The sequence below is a fragment of the Aphelocoma coerulescens genome, chromosome 14, assembly GCF_041296385.1.
Source record: "Aphelocoma coerulescens isolate FSJ_1873_10779 chromosome 14, UR_Acoe_1.0, whole genome shotgun sequence".
NCBI classification, from domain to species: domain Eukaryota; kingdom Metazoa; phylum Chordata; class Aves; order Passeriformes; family Corvidae; genus Aphelocoma; species Aphelocoma coerulescens.
Genome location: NC_091028.1, coordinates 14,290,278 through 14,303,491, shown reverse-complemented (window position 1 = coordinate 14,303,491; position 13,214 = coordinate 14,290,278). Strand labels below are relative to the sequence as shown.

General features: G+C 43.4%; 1 long non-coding RNA gene across 7 annotated transcripts in view; it reads left to right on the top strand.

Moving 5' to 3' along the window:
• The window catches only part of LOC138118452 (uncharacterized), a 143,927-nt gene that overhangs the window by 121,573 nt on the left and 9,140 nt on the right, over positions 1 to 13,214 (top strand). For 3 of the 7 annotated variants that reach the window (XR_011155151.1, XR_011155152.1, XR_011155153.1), the window contains exons 2-4: positions 1,152 to 1,261; positions 2,804 to 2,916; positions 8,996 to 9,110. This is a non-coding gene — a long non-coding RNA (uncharacterized lncRNA). The remainder of the gene's footprint in view (positions 1 to 1,151; positions 1,262 to 2,803; positions 2,917 to 8,995; positions 9,111 to 13,214) is intronic. The other 4 variants (XR_011155156.1, XR_011155155.1, XR_011155150.1 and 1 more) reach the window with 2 other exon arrangements.

Here is a 13,214-nt window from a genome sequence, read left to right as displayed (position 1 = left end):
TAGGTTGCTGGAGATTTGCATTGCTAATGGGCTTGCATGAAAGTTCTCCCGGGCTTCCAGGGAAAAGAGGCAGATGTAATCTTTCAGGGCAAGGCAATAAGGTGCTTGAGTAATTTTACCTCTGCATCCTAAGCTGTGGATGTACTGGATGTGAAGCCTTGGGGTTTCTGGATGGAAAACACCTGAATTTAGGATTCATTAAAGAGAGCTGGTTTCTAACCACTGTATCCTCGATAAGGAGCACATCGGTAGGAGGGCGAAATAACAATTGCTCTAGGCTTGGAGAAGCTTTTGCATTACTGCTACTCCAATTATTTCCCTTTTCACACGTGTTCAGCAGTCTCTCGCCTCTGTAATTACCACACTGAACACTTTCGCTATTAGATACAGCTACTAGACTTTTAACAAGCCGTCATTACTTGCACTTTCCATCTTACAATTTAACAAGAGACCAGTGTAACAGACTCACAGACCTGTGTATGGACTCGTGCATATAAAAGCTGGTTGCAGCCATAGATTTTGCTAAGAAACCAAAAAGAATCCAAGGGTAGGGCAGCAGGACGTGGAAGCTGATGCACGCTATGGCCCTGGTTTGAATATTCTAGTTAAAAGTTATTTTTAGTATCTGCATTGGGCTAATTTTTCGTTTCATTGTAAAATGGTGGCTGAGGATGAGAATGGCCAAATTAGAAAGCATGAGGAAAGCCTGAAAGCCTCGGAGGTTTTATGGGATGTCCGATGTGAGGGCAGCTGTGTATCAGCTGGCCTTAAACACCTAAGGAACGGGGGAAGGCAGGTTGAGAAGGTTTGCCTTTATCCAGCTTTCCCTCTGTTTGGCATTTCTTTCCTATGCTCCGTGCTCTTGTGGTGGTGCAGAATTCTAAAAAGAGGTAATTTTTGTACGCCCAGGCAAGCAGCAGTGTGGTGGGCCAGGTTACCTGATTAGCTCGTGGATTTTCTGGGCTAACCCCAGGTGGCCAGGCAGAGCAGGCATTTAAAACCTCATCCATCTCTTGTCTTACTGTCTTTGAATTTGCATAATTAAAAGTGAATTACTTGCTGTATTTTTAATATATGCAGTGAAAATGCATGAAAAGCTGAAAAATTACAGCAATCGGGTAATTCATGTCATGTCCCATTCGGAATTACAGCTTTCCAGTCCCAGCTCAAACACCGAGGATTTCCTGCCACCATAAAGCTGTAATTGCTGAATTAATAACAGTGGGTTTTGAAGAGTGACTGCACAGACTCTCTGACCCAGGTAATAGAAATACTCATGTTAAAGTGAATTTGATATATGTGACTTAATCTATTTCATATTAGGCTCAAGTAGTGAAAATCATTGCTTTCTTTGCCACAGGATGTTGCGAGAACCACAGCGAGGTGTTTAGCTTAAGGCAGCTGTGTTGCTAAGCCAGTGGGGACTAGAAATCAAATTTCAGGGACAAGCCAGGCTAGTTGTCCTTCTACCAGGGAACTGGTACCCCAAATTTGTTAGTCTGCTCAGCACTTCTGGGAGGTGGAATTTTCCACCCAGCTGCAAAAGCACAGAGAACAGGATGCAAAGGTAGATGGTGAAATGCTGCTGCTAGTGTTTCATTACTCCAGGACTTTATTGTCAACTACTAAAAAAACCTCAACTTCCCCCTCACCTTCCAGTTTGGAAACAAATTCTGCAGTTGCTGCTCTTTGCAAAATGTGATGTCTCCTGTCTCCCACAGTTATGACACTCATAAGGGCTGGGATGAAGGGACTCAAGTCTCTAAACAGAATGATCTGAATGAAAGGCTCCTTTTTTACCCCTTTTGTCATTGTTGCTGTGGTTTGGTTTTTTTTAAGGGTTACTTAGGTGTTGCTGGAAGCTGGTGATCAATCTGCTGTGAATTCCTCAGGCTGAGACCCTGATGCAGCAGTCATTTGAACCTAAGTGACTTTACATTTATTTCAGTTGGTTTTGTGAGTCTTGGTCACTGCTGTAATCTGATTCAAGCTGTTAGAGATCAATTGGCCCATGTCAAAGGATCTGCTTGTACCACGGGATTGATTTAGTGAACAACTATTGATGCTGCAATGTACAGCTGCAGCAAAAGATGAGGTGCATGAGCAATCAGACACTGAATTTCTCAGCTCAGGATAATGTCCTGTGCTGGGGATCTTTGAAATAGTCTCACTGAGATTGTATTGACATCGTGGATAAAATGAACTGGCAGTTTCCAGGGCTGGCAATCTGGTTCTTTTTGTAAGAATTACCATCATTAATTAAAATCTCTTTTTCTGTCTAATTATTTCAGCTCTAATTCTCTTGCAGGTTCATAAATAGTAACATTCCACTGTCCTGGAAAAAAGTTCATTTTTCTCCTTTTCATTCTCTTTGTCATTGCCCTTAATTCTCTGCCCTCTCATGGCTTAAGGTAATTAAACTTCCAAAGTCTGGTCACCTCTCTGAAATATTTAAATATAATCAAAGACATGTTCACGTTTCTTTTGTGGGCAAAACCCCATGAGAGTTTTTGAACAAAAAGGGTGTGCTTTTACCTTCTGCAAATAACAGGAGGTGAGGGGCCAGGGACCCCAGGGTTTTTCCACTCTGGTTCACTATCACCCAGACCCTGTGCTACCAAGTTACAATTCTAAGGGCAAACATTTTATGCCTTATAGCTTGTAGGGATAGTGAAAGGTGTATTTAACCTGATCTTTGTAATTGCCTCCTTGTCATTTAATACTGAGATTACAGCATTTACTGCTGGATGTTGAGAATTCTCTCAGCTGAACTTTTGCATCCAGCAAATGATTTTTTTTGCAGAATACTCCTGTGGAAGATACTTACTGAAATTTGCACGTGCATGAATGCGTGCACGCAGAGTAGCTTGGGCTCACTGACATTAATGGAGAGGAGAAAAATCTCCCCAAAGGCAGGTATGTACAGCACTATTACCCTAAAGACCTGAGGGTTTTGAGAGGGAATCAGCACAAACAGTGGTGTTAAGGGAAAAGATCCTGCTTTGGGCAGCTTGAGGTTGAATTAGAGAGGATCTTTCCAGGCTGTCAGCAAAGGGATGGTTTTTATCAGTTCATTATGAGATCTGCCCTTCCTGTGGATGTTTATCTTGCTGGCTGATGTTTTCTTGAATTTTTCTTTTTGAAGTGTCCAGTTTTGGTATAAGAAAATATCAAGCACAGCTAAAGGTCAAAGTAAATCACGAATGAAATTCCACAAACTGATATTCAGCAAAGGACAAAAAGTAATGCCAGAGTTTAGTTCTAGTTTACATAAATGCTCTCCCTAGGTCAGAGACCATCCATGCCCTGCACAGGAGCCCCTGTGCTTCCCTCTTGGAGATGCAGATCTGCCAGCCAAGACAAGAAGTTTAAAACGTGATTGGGATGCCCACTCGTTTCACCACTAAAGCAGAAGGTGGTACCTGAATCACTGCAAGGATTTGGAAAGCTTCTCTGAATGCTTTTAAGAAAAAAAATAAAATCCAGCTTCTTCCTCCAAAAATGTAGAGATGCCAGTGATACCAGGTATCTGTGGAGGTTTCTGTCCAGCAGCAGCTTGGCTGACACCAGAGAACAAGCAGCACACAAAGACTGGTGCTCCAGCTGGTTGGTTTTTGTCTGTTAGGTTACATGAGGAGGGAACAAAAAATCGGGGTCTATTGCCTGTTTTAAGCACAGAGGAGAAGTTCCACAGAGAGGAGAACAGCTCAGAGGCTGGGAGGGTCTGTCAGACCTGCCCTTCTGACCAGCAGTTCATGCCAGTATTGAATTCCTGCTTGGTCCAGAGTGCAAAGTCTTTGTGGTTTCACAGTCAATGCAGTCTTGGCTGTTCATGGTCTGTTTACAAGCAGGACTTTCAGTAGCAGCACTTTTAATGGCTGCGAGGCCCTGAATCAATGGTGTCTATCAAAGCAGCTGAATTCTGCTTAGAAGAAATTAGTTCTGTGAGCTGCAAAGACAACAGGATTTCCACAGCCCGTGTCCTGCATTTACCTCTGGGTAAATTGAGAGCTCATTCGTCTACTTACCAAGGTGCCTATTTCACAAAATTTGTAGGAATGTTAATACCTTGACTGCACACAGTTATACTCCTTCAGAGAGGCTTTGTGATCACGTAAAACTTAAGAAAGCATAAAAGGAATCAGCTTTCTTGGATATTTGCAGTGCTGTCTGTATCAGAAAGGAGGGGCAGAGCTGGAGTGAAGGAAAAATGCATGTCCACAGATCACAGACAGAAAAGTCGGTGTTTTGAAATACTTTGATGGTAACAAGAATGTTGTCTCCTCTCCAGTGTCGGGGTTTTTGAGCTCACTAGGCAGCAAAATGAAATGTTTTACAGCTCTATCAAGCGCAGCACAGCCACTGATATTAGACTTGCAATTTCATGACCTGGTAAACAGATACTTTTGTGCTTAAGGGTCTGAGTGTCAGCGGTGTAGAAAACTGACGATTATTCTGCTTTGTGAAATAGGAGCTCCTTCATGAGAAATGTATCGTACCTGAAGCAGCATCACTTGATATTTGTCCTTGTAAAGCACGACCTTGTGACCAGTGCTCTCAGAGAGATAAGGAGTGAAGGGACCTGGTGGGACAGCTGAGCTGGAGATACATTTATCTCCTGCAGCAGGGGCTGTATGGAATATGTGTTGCCTCTTTGAATGCAGTGATTCAGCCTCACATGCCAGTTCTGGATTCTTGTCTTGGTCCAGTGTACAAACTTTCTGGGTGTCAATACAATTTCAGCCAAAGCCTGCCATTTTTCTGTAAGAAAGACTTTCAGGAGCAGCTCTCTTCGAGGCTGTTGGCTCTGAAGTGATGGTGTCTCTCAAACCAATTGATGAGGTTTCTTGATGGCTGCATCAAACCATGTGCAAGTCCTGTAGATCTGGTGTAGCTAATTTTATATGTTAATCAGGGATAAGAGAATGTGGCTGTGGGAGAAGGGAGCTCCTGGCTGTGAGTTTCCACAGAAATCCTTTTGCTTTCAGCGGGGAACGGTGGCTTTATGTTATTCTCACAGTTTCTTATCTAATGTGTTATTGACACCATTGCATTTGCTTTCAAACACAGTCATTAGAACATTTAATTTGCAGCAGCTGTAATTTATATTTGTAATTTTGTCTAAGATCAATAAAGGAAACTGAAGAGATTTATAGTCCTAGTTTCAACTAAGATAAATTGGAACAGACTCTATTTCCCTGAAAAGCTGTATTTAACCAGCATTTTAAGAACAAAATGAATTAGATATTTGCATACAAGCATGGGTAAATAATCCCTTGTGTCTGAAAGAAATATTGGAAAGAGTGAACATGGTCAGTGTGTTCTTCTCTGAAATACAAATAAACTCTTGGGAAATGTTACCTTAGTGTAGGATCTAATGGGAGTCAAGGAAGCATTTCAAAATGCTTCTTAGCAGCAGCAGTCGATAAATATCCTTGAGATCTGTTGTATTAATACTGCATAATAAGCCTGTAGCTGCATGTTTTAAATAACGTCAGGATCAGTCTGAGAGTGGAAGGCGAGACCCTGAAAGCACAGCTCTGCCTTATTTTACAGCAATCCTTGAATATGGATTGCAGAAATCTGTTAATAATTTTTGAAAAGTCTGTATTCATTTATGAAATATTCATGTTCCAAGCATGGCCTCATGCCTGGGAAGAGGTGCCTCTCCCATACAGCAATTAGCTGAGGGATTATGCTGAGCAGAAGAGACGTGAGCAGTGTCAGGCCAGCTCAGGGCTGTAGTAGTTTCAAGAAGAGTCTGACAGAGGGAAGGCAGAAATTCCTAATGAGCCTTTCTCCTTCTGCACAGCAGCAGGGCAGGATACTGGAGCAGTGCCTGAGAGAGCTGAAGGCTGGGACTGGGGGATATCTCTGCATCTGGCCCAGGACAGGGCACAGTTTAGCAGCTGGTGGCTGTGCTCACCCCTTTTGCTCTGAAGCCTTTCAGACGTGCCCTGGGGGAAGGCAGTATATTCTTTCTCCAGCCTCTGTTAATTCGGTTTGTGCCTAATCCAGCTGCCTGTTACCAATAGACTGCTGGTAGTGCTGTGCCAGGGCACGTGTTCCTCTGCTCTGCTGTGCAGCCAGGCTTGAAATTTCTGTTGTTTTGCAGAAAGCTTCACTTCATACCGTCACACGATCACATCATACTGAACGAAAAGATAATCTGTGGCATGAAGGAGAAAATTCCACAATAAGGCCCTGATTTCCTCCACTGGGAAGTTGGGGGGGTCTTGCATAGGCTTTTCAATATTATGGTGTTTTGACTTGGAGTTTTGCCAAGCTGCTGCACCCTTTCTGTGTTTCATTCATATGCCCGAGCACTCACATCTCAGAGCCCCTGCATGCCTGGTGTTCATGGATGTAGCTCACCTTTCCCCTGTCAGTCTGGAAAGATGTGTTTCCAGCTGACACATTCTGCAGGCATTTATCCCTGAGGGGAGCAATCCAGGCTGGAAAGTGGTGAAACTAATCTGTGCTATTCTCAGATTGCTAAAGCGGGTGGGGGTAGAAGAGGAAAAGTCCCTGTTTTCTACACTCCCACTTGTCTCCTCCCTTAAAGGTTACAGGGAAAGCCAGAGAAGGACCTGCCCCATCTGTGTGTGTGTGCTGCACTTCATGAGGAGGATTTGTCTTTAAATGCCAGCTCTAAAGGCAGCTCCACACCGTTCTCCTTTCTGTTCTTGGAGCTGGTTGTTTGAATCCAATTAATTTAATATGTTTTTAATAGTGCAGTGTTGCTATCTCTACAGTACCTTGTACACAACAATTTTTGCTGTAAGCAGACAACCAGCACCCTGTGTCTACTCATCATGGGGGTTGAATGTCACCATTACGATCTTGGACTTAGTGTGACTAATGTCTGAACTGCACCAGAGTGTTATATGGGCCATGAGATTGTAAAATGCAAAACGATTTCTATTCTTATAACTGCTATTAGCAATAGCTGTATACATGTTAAGAGAACTGCTAGATATGCCATCAAGGGATTGTGGTGCTAGGGCCAGAACAGAGACAGAGCATCTATGGGGGAAGACAGACCTTCTTCTGAGGTCCTTCTCTCACAAATGAGTAACACAGAAGCAAATGCGTCAAGGGAAAAAGAAGCTGGGAGTCAAGGCTCAGCATCACATGGTGAATTTAATAGAAGAACTGAGTGGTAGCCTGTAATCTTGGACCACTGCTAGGCTTACATCATTATCCTGTTCATCCAAACAAAGCTGTGGCACACTGAAGCCCCAGGTGCTTTATTTATGGTGTGCAATCAGTCCAACTTGTCATTTCACTTACACTTTCTATGACCCAGTGTTTTCCTTAGAAGCTTCTAACAAACGATTCAGGTGAAAGATTTCTTGAAATGAATAGCTCTTCGTGGGTCAGTGCATGGTATTGGATTTCACCTGCCATGGGTTTTGGAAGAGAGAAATTTAGAAGGAACAGTAGATAGATTTAAATGACTGCTGGGTTAGTTTGAGGTAATGGCCCTGTATCTTGTTGGCAGCCTGCTCTGGGCTCCAGCCTACATGGAGGCAGGATGGTCTGTACTCTTGTCACCACAACGAGACTGGGGGAGCTGATCTCCTTCCCATATTTTATGCTGTCTATCCTTAGTATCTGTGCTCTCCTGTGTGGGAGTGCAAGGAGGGATGGACGATCTGGAGCTGCAACAGGAGGGATCTTCTGCTAAGGAGGGTTGGTTTCTACAAGAGGGTTCTTCTACCAAGCTTCAGAAGAGAAGCTTTTAGCCCACACTGCAGCACAGCCGAAGCCTCTGTACTGTCTTCTCCACTGCATTGCACCTCTGAATTTGGGGGTTGTGGGATGAGTATGACCGGGGAAAACGTCCCCAAATTTAACACCTCGCTAAGATGGGTTGGTTTTTTTCCTAAGGGCTTTCCCTGGTGGGTGAACACAAGGCTGACTTGAGGCTTGGAACCCACCAGTTCAACCCTCCAAACACCAGTGCTGGGAGTCATGGCTGCAGCCTGGAGATTGGCAGCCCCCCCGATTTTCACACACCTCTCCAGTGGGCAGGGTGGGATAGGGAGAGTGGAGATCCATCTCCATGCCTAGGGTCCCTGGGGTGAAGAAATGAGAGAAAGGGATGTTTAAGAGGTGTGTGCTATTAAGTCAGCATTTCAACTTGCTACATAAAAGGCAGCATTGTGAAGCTCCTCCAGGGAGAAAGCTTCTGGTGGTGGATCTCTCTGTGCCTCCCTGCTGTGAGTCATTGTGAACTCAAGTTCAGAGGAATTGGTGCCAAGGAAAAAGCATTGAGATAATAACCTTGAAAAATCAGAGGAGAGAAGGGGAGGAGGAAAAAGGTATTCACTGAAAGGAGCAGAACTGCCCCACCCTAAAAGCATTCTGTAAATCACGGAATCAGGCTTCCCAGCTATCTGCCTTTATCAAAGGCATCATCCTCTAAGGGCGGAGAGACGTGTGCTTTGGGATTTAAGGACTGTCCATATGGTGTCACGCAGCCTAAGCCAGTGGCTGGTGTGCTGCCAGTTTGCAAACCAACTCATCAAGGCAATGAAAAGGTTTTTAAATCTTATGCTTGCAGTTATAAGGAACAATAGTTTGTAGGGCCTCGGGAGAAATAGTGTGCTGTGATTGCCTTTCTCTAAGCGTGCAGGTCTCTGGTGTTAAGAACACCGACATCTATTCAAGCATGTTTTACCTTTCTAAGAGCCATAGACAATGCCACGTTGTGTGGGAATTTTGTGGTGTTTGCTAGCTGCTGGGCCTTCTTTTCCTGGAGATAAACACACATTTTGTTATTAAGAAAGAACCTTCAAGTTGCTGTTCTGATTTATATTCCCTTCTACACTGATGTATGCATTTATTGTTTGTTAAGGGCTGACAGCCCTGGAAACCTAAGCTCTCTATTTATCCACAGAGTGAAATTCCTCTCTGTAGAGGGGATGCCAAAGGCACTAATTGTCAATGATGCTGTTGCACACAAAAAAATCCTTTCTCTATTTTCCAGCCAGAATAATTTTACCGTGTGAAGGAGAACTCCTGAAATGGAAGCTGATTTGGAGAATATGCCTGATAAAGACAGTGGGGCTTCAGCTTGGGAACCTAGAGAAGCCCGAGAGAAGGTGAGGAAAAGCATGGTGTGCTGTCAGATAGATTCGTTCACATGGCTCATAGTTTGCATCCTTACACAGTCAAAAGTGATGTTAGCCTATTGCTATTATTCCAGGGACACAAAGAAAGAGGGGGAGGGAGATTTTGTAACAGTAAAAGATGCTTTTCTCACCTTGCATGTTGATTTTAAATGTGGTCTTGACACACCAGCATCACAACTTGCAAGAACGAGAATTCAGAGAAGCGACCGACTGCCAGCCTCTAAAGGATAAATAATGCTGAAAGGCTTTTTTATTTACTCTTTTCCTTCTGTAGAAAGAAGGTGGTGCTAGGGAGAAAAATGAAATTTAACAAAAAGCTGAATTTTTATCTCTTCTGTTGCATTCCTTTAACAAAGTAGGCTGCATCTTCCAGCCTTAGAAATCTCTGAAATCCCAGAGATCAGGAAGCTCCCATTTAATCTGAGGAAAGATAGCTTTGGCCCAGTGTTTGTTTTGCAAGGCATCTACTTCAGGAACATACAAGCAAATTTATTTTAATTATATCAATTTATGTTCATTAAAAAGTCTTCTCCATAACTAACCCTGATATTGAATTGTTGTATCTCTTCCTAATTTGCTCACACAATGTTTATTCACTTTAATTGACAGTAAGGGTGAATTTATAGGACTATAATTCACACTTCTGGTGAAAGGGAAAAACAAGGTGGAACTATATCATTTGCTGCAAAAATGAAGTGGGGAGATTCATCAGAGCAAAGTGTATATTCAATTTTAATAGTTTTCCCTCATCAGGGTCTCTTAATAGGGTTTCTTTTGCAATTACTTTAGGGCATTTGGAACTGCTTATTGCAAGAAGTTGCCAAACAACACTGAAATAAATCCAAATATTAGAGGAGTTTTTAAGAGTGTAACCTATTCATTTCTTTCTTTTTTTGCTACTGCTTCCTCTGGAATAAAAAATACCGAATTTCCACAAGACCTCCATTTGCTGGAGAACCTCTCTGGGTCACAAGTAAGGAAGGTGCCTCCAGCTAAGCTGTTGATAATTCTTGCTTAGCTTTTCTAGGCATGGGTCTGTGGAAAAAATCTTCAGATAACTTGATATCAAAGGGCAAAACCCCACCACCCTTCCTGTCTGTGGAGTGTTTGGTGTGTGAAGGTGACACATCCCAGCGATGAGGGGAGGCTGGTTTTGCCAGACCCCACATCACAGAGTTCCTCTGAGAAGCCCCATAAGGCTGAAATCAAAGTGGGTCTGATCTTTCCAAGGGGAGAGCAACCAACTGCAGCCACGTCCTGGCAGTTCGTGGGCTTCTGAGCAGGAGGGATTTCTGTGGGAAGTGAATTCCAGTAAGGATTAAAGTGGGATCTGACCACACAACCTGTGCCCGTGGGGAAGCAGTCTGTGTTTAAGGTCTGGGGTTTTAAAAAACTCCTGTGTTGCCAGCTGGGTGTGGTACCTTTGAAATGACAAGATTTTTTTTTCTTGTGCTATAGTAAATAAAGGTAATATGATGCTAAGAATTAATAAGTGGAGTTTATTTGTCCAGGCAATCACCCAGCAGTATAAAAATCAAAGGCACTGATGAACTATGGTATCACTGTGTGAAGATTTTACAATATCATGATTACTATCAGATCTCAATAACCCCCAGTAATGTGTAAGTAGCATCAACAATTGCTATCACACAATTTCATTGGGCTTTCAGATAAGTATCTCGAAGTAGAACCAGGTTTTAGAGGTATAAAGAATGCAATTACCATTTTAATATCTCTTGCACAGGGAACAGGAAGATTAATTTTTGTAGGTCTATTTTTGTGATTTTTTTTTTTCACTGGTTGGTAGAGATATGTATAAAGCTGGCAACAATACCCAAGAAATAAATTAAGTGCTGCTGATAGCTAATTAAAGCAGCACAACTAGATAGCAGAATTACTGGAAAAATCAAAATCTCTCGTGCCTTAAAATCATGCTGTACTTGTGATTGGGTTTCCAAGAAGAAAGAGGAGAAATTTTGATATTGTTGGCTCTTGTTTCTTAATGAATTCTCAATCAATATTTTCAAAGCAAGGCTATGTCTCAGAAGTCCATACAAGAGAAAAAACCAAAAAATCTTTCCTCCCCTTTAGGCTGTACTTGTTGTTGCAACACTGGTGAGGGTGTTTATTGTTACCTGTCAGTTCCTCTATTGTAATGTGTGGATACAGTGTATTTCATGGCTTAATTTTGGGCTTATTCAATGCTTCCTGACAAAACTTTTAGAGCTGGTCCAACAGCAAATGCACTGAGTTTCTGAACAGTGTGGATCCGTGATGACTTTATTGAGCTCCAGTTTAAGAAAAGAGGTGTAAGCTGGTAAATCTACCAGGGAGCTGGCTGACTGCTGGGGAGAAGCAGTAATGTTTTGGCACAGAATCAGCAGATTTGCTGTAAGCCACTGGTGACCTTCTGTTTTCCTTCACAACTCGATCTGAGCTGAGCAGCGGTAGCTGAGCTCCGTCTGGGGGGGCACAGGGGGGACGATGTATGGTCCCCAGCCCGCACAGGGGTGTGCAGCATCGTGTCCAAATCAAGATGGACTTGATAACTCTGATTAGGATGATACCCCTGCAGCGAGCTGCTGGTGCTGAGATGCTGCGTGGGGCGGCGAGGTGGCGAAACAACAAAGGGGATCGGCAGGAGGAGCGCACACAAACCCCGTACAGGGCACGTCCTGCCTTTCTTCCCTGCTCTGAAGCATTAGAGATATGGAGCTTATATTTTAGACTGGAGATAAGGTATGGAAAATCCATGATTTTTAGATCTTGCTACAAATTACTCCATTCACCAGGCAGAAGGTTTTAAAGCAGGTTCGGTCTCGAGGCGTCACATGGATCTCTGCAAGCCAGAGCAGAGTCGCAGCACGCCGTGCCTCTGACAGCTCCCTGCAACGGGCAGGTGGCAAATTGTAATGGCTCATTAATGTACCTGGCCACATTTCTGTAAGTGCAAGGAACACTGGTGTCTCCTGCAGCATGTTTCTGTGGGGTTCAGTGCCAGAGGTGTTGAGGTTGCTATGAGTATTGTGTAGAATTTTCTGGTTTGGGTGATGCGGGGTAGGAGGGAAGAAGTGTGAAAAATACATATACTTGGGGAACTCTAGAATGTGTAGCTGTGTTGGCCTATACTGGGCTTGTCTAGGGATGATATGAAGGGCATCAACTTCTTGCCACAGTAACCTTAAAACTATAAAATCACACAGCTGAATGAAGTACTTTAATACATTGGCACGCAAAAAACCTCTTGATTTTAAACCAGCCTTGCTCAACTGACTGCCTTCAAGGAGTCAGATTTATGGTCACTCCATTGACATCTGTTTTAAAGTATAATTTAATGAAATAAAATTAGTTTTTAGCTAGTGAAAGAAAGTAAGAAAGTTTTTCCCTCTGTTTTCCTGTTAGTGAAGAGGATAGCACCAGCTTCCTCTTTCCTAGGGATTATGACCTATGACTAGAAATGGTATTTCTTGGCACCCTTTCCCTGCTGCTGCTTTTCCCCTAAGCATCAATATTAGATGCCCAAGAAGAAAACCATTTCAACAACACAAGGTTTTCTAGTATCAGGAAAAGGTGTAGGTTTTTTTCTCCCAAAAATGGGATGATGATGCTTCAGAAACATAATTGTTTTTAAATGTGTGTATCTGAGCTTTGCAGTTTATTCCAGAGCAGGTGCAGTTTATTCCAGAGCAGGGTTAAGAGACACTGTGAGAGAGCCACAGAGTCCAGAATTACAACACACATCATTTCTGGGCAGCACTTGAGTGCTCACCCACCCACACCTGCATCACCACAGGGATTGCCCCAGCCCCTCTGGTGTCACATCTGCCGGGAGCCCGGGCCCTGCCCTGGCTGTGCCAGTGAGGAGCGTGTTTGCAGTCCAACCACCAGGATAACCGTGTGGGATGTGCTCTCCATGAAACGTCCTGACTCTGCAGAGACAACTCTGCCTGTGGGTTGTCATCTTGCCTTGACATTTTGAAGTGTTTTAGCTCTGCAGTCTCACAGTGAATTCTCCTCTCTGCTGGCGCTGTTGACGAGCTGCTTTCTGCACAACTCTGCACCTCCACGAATCTT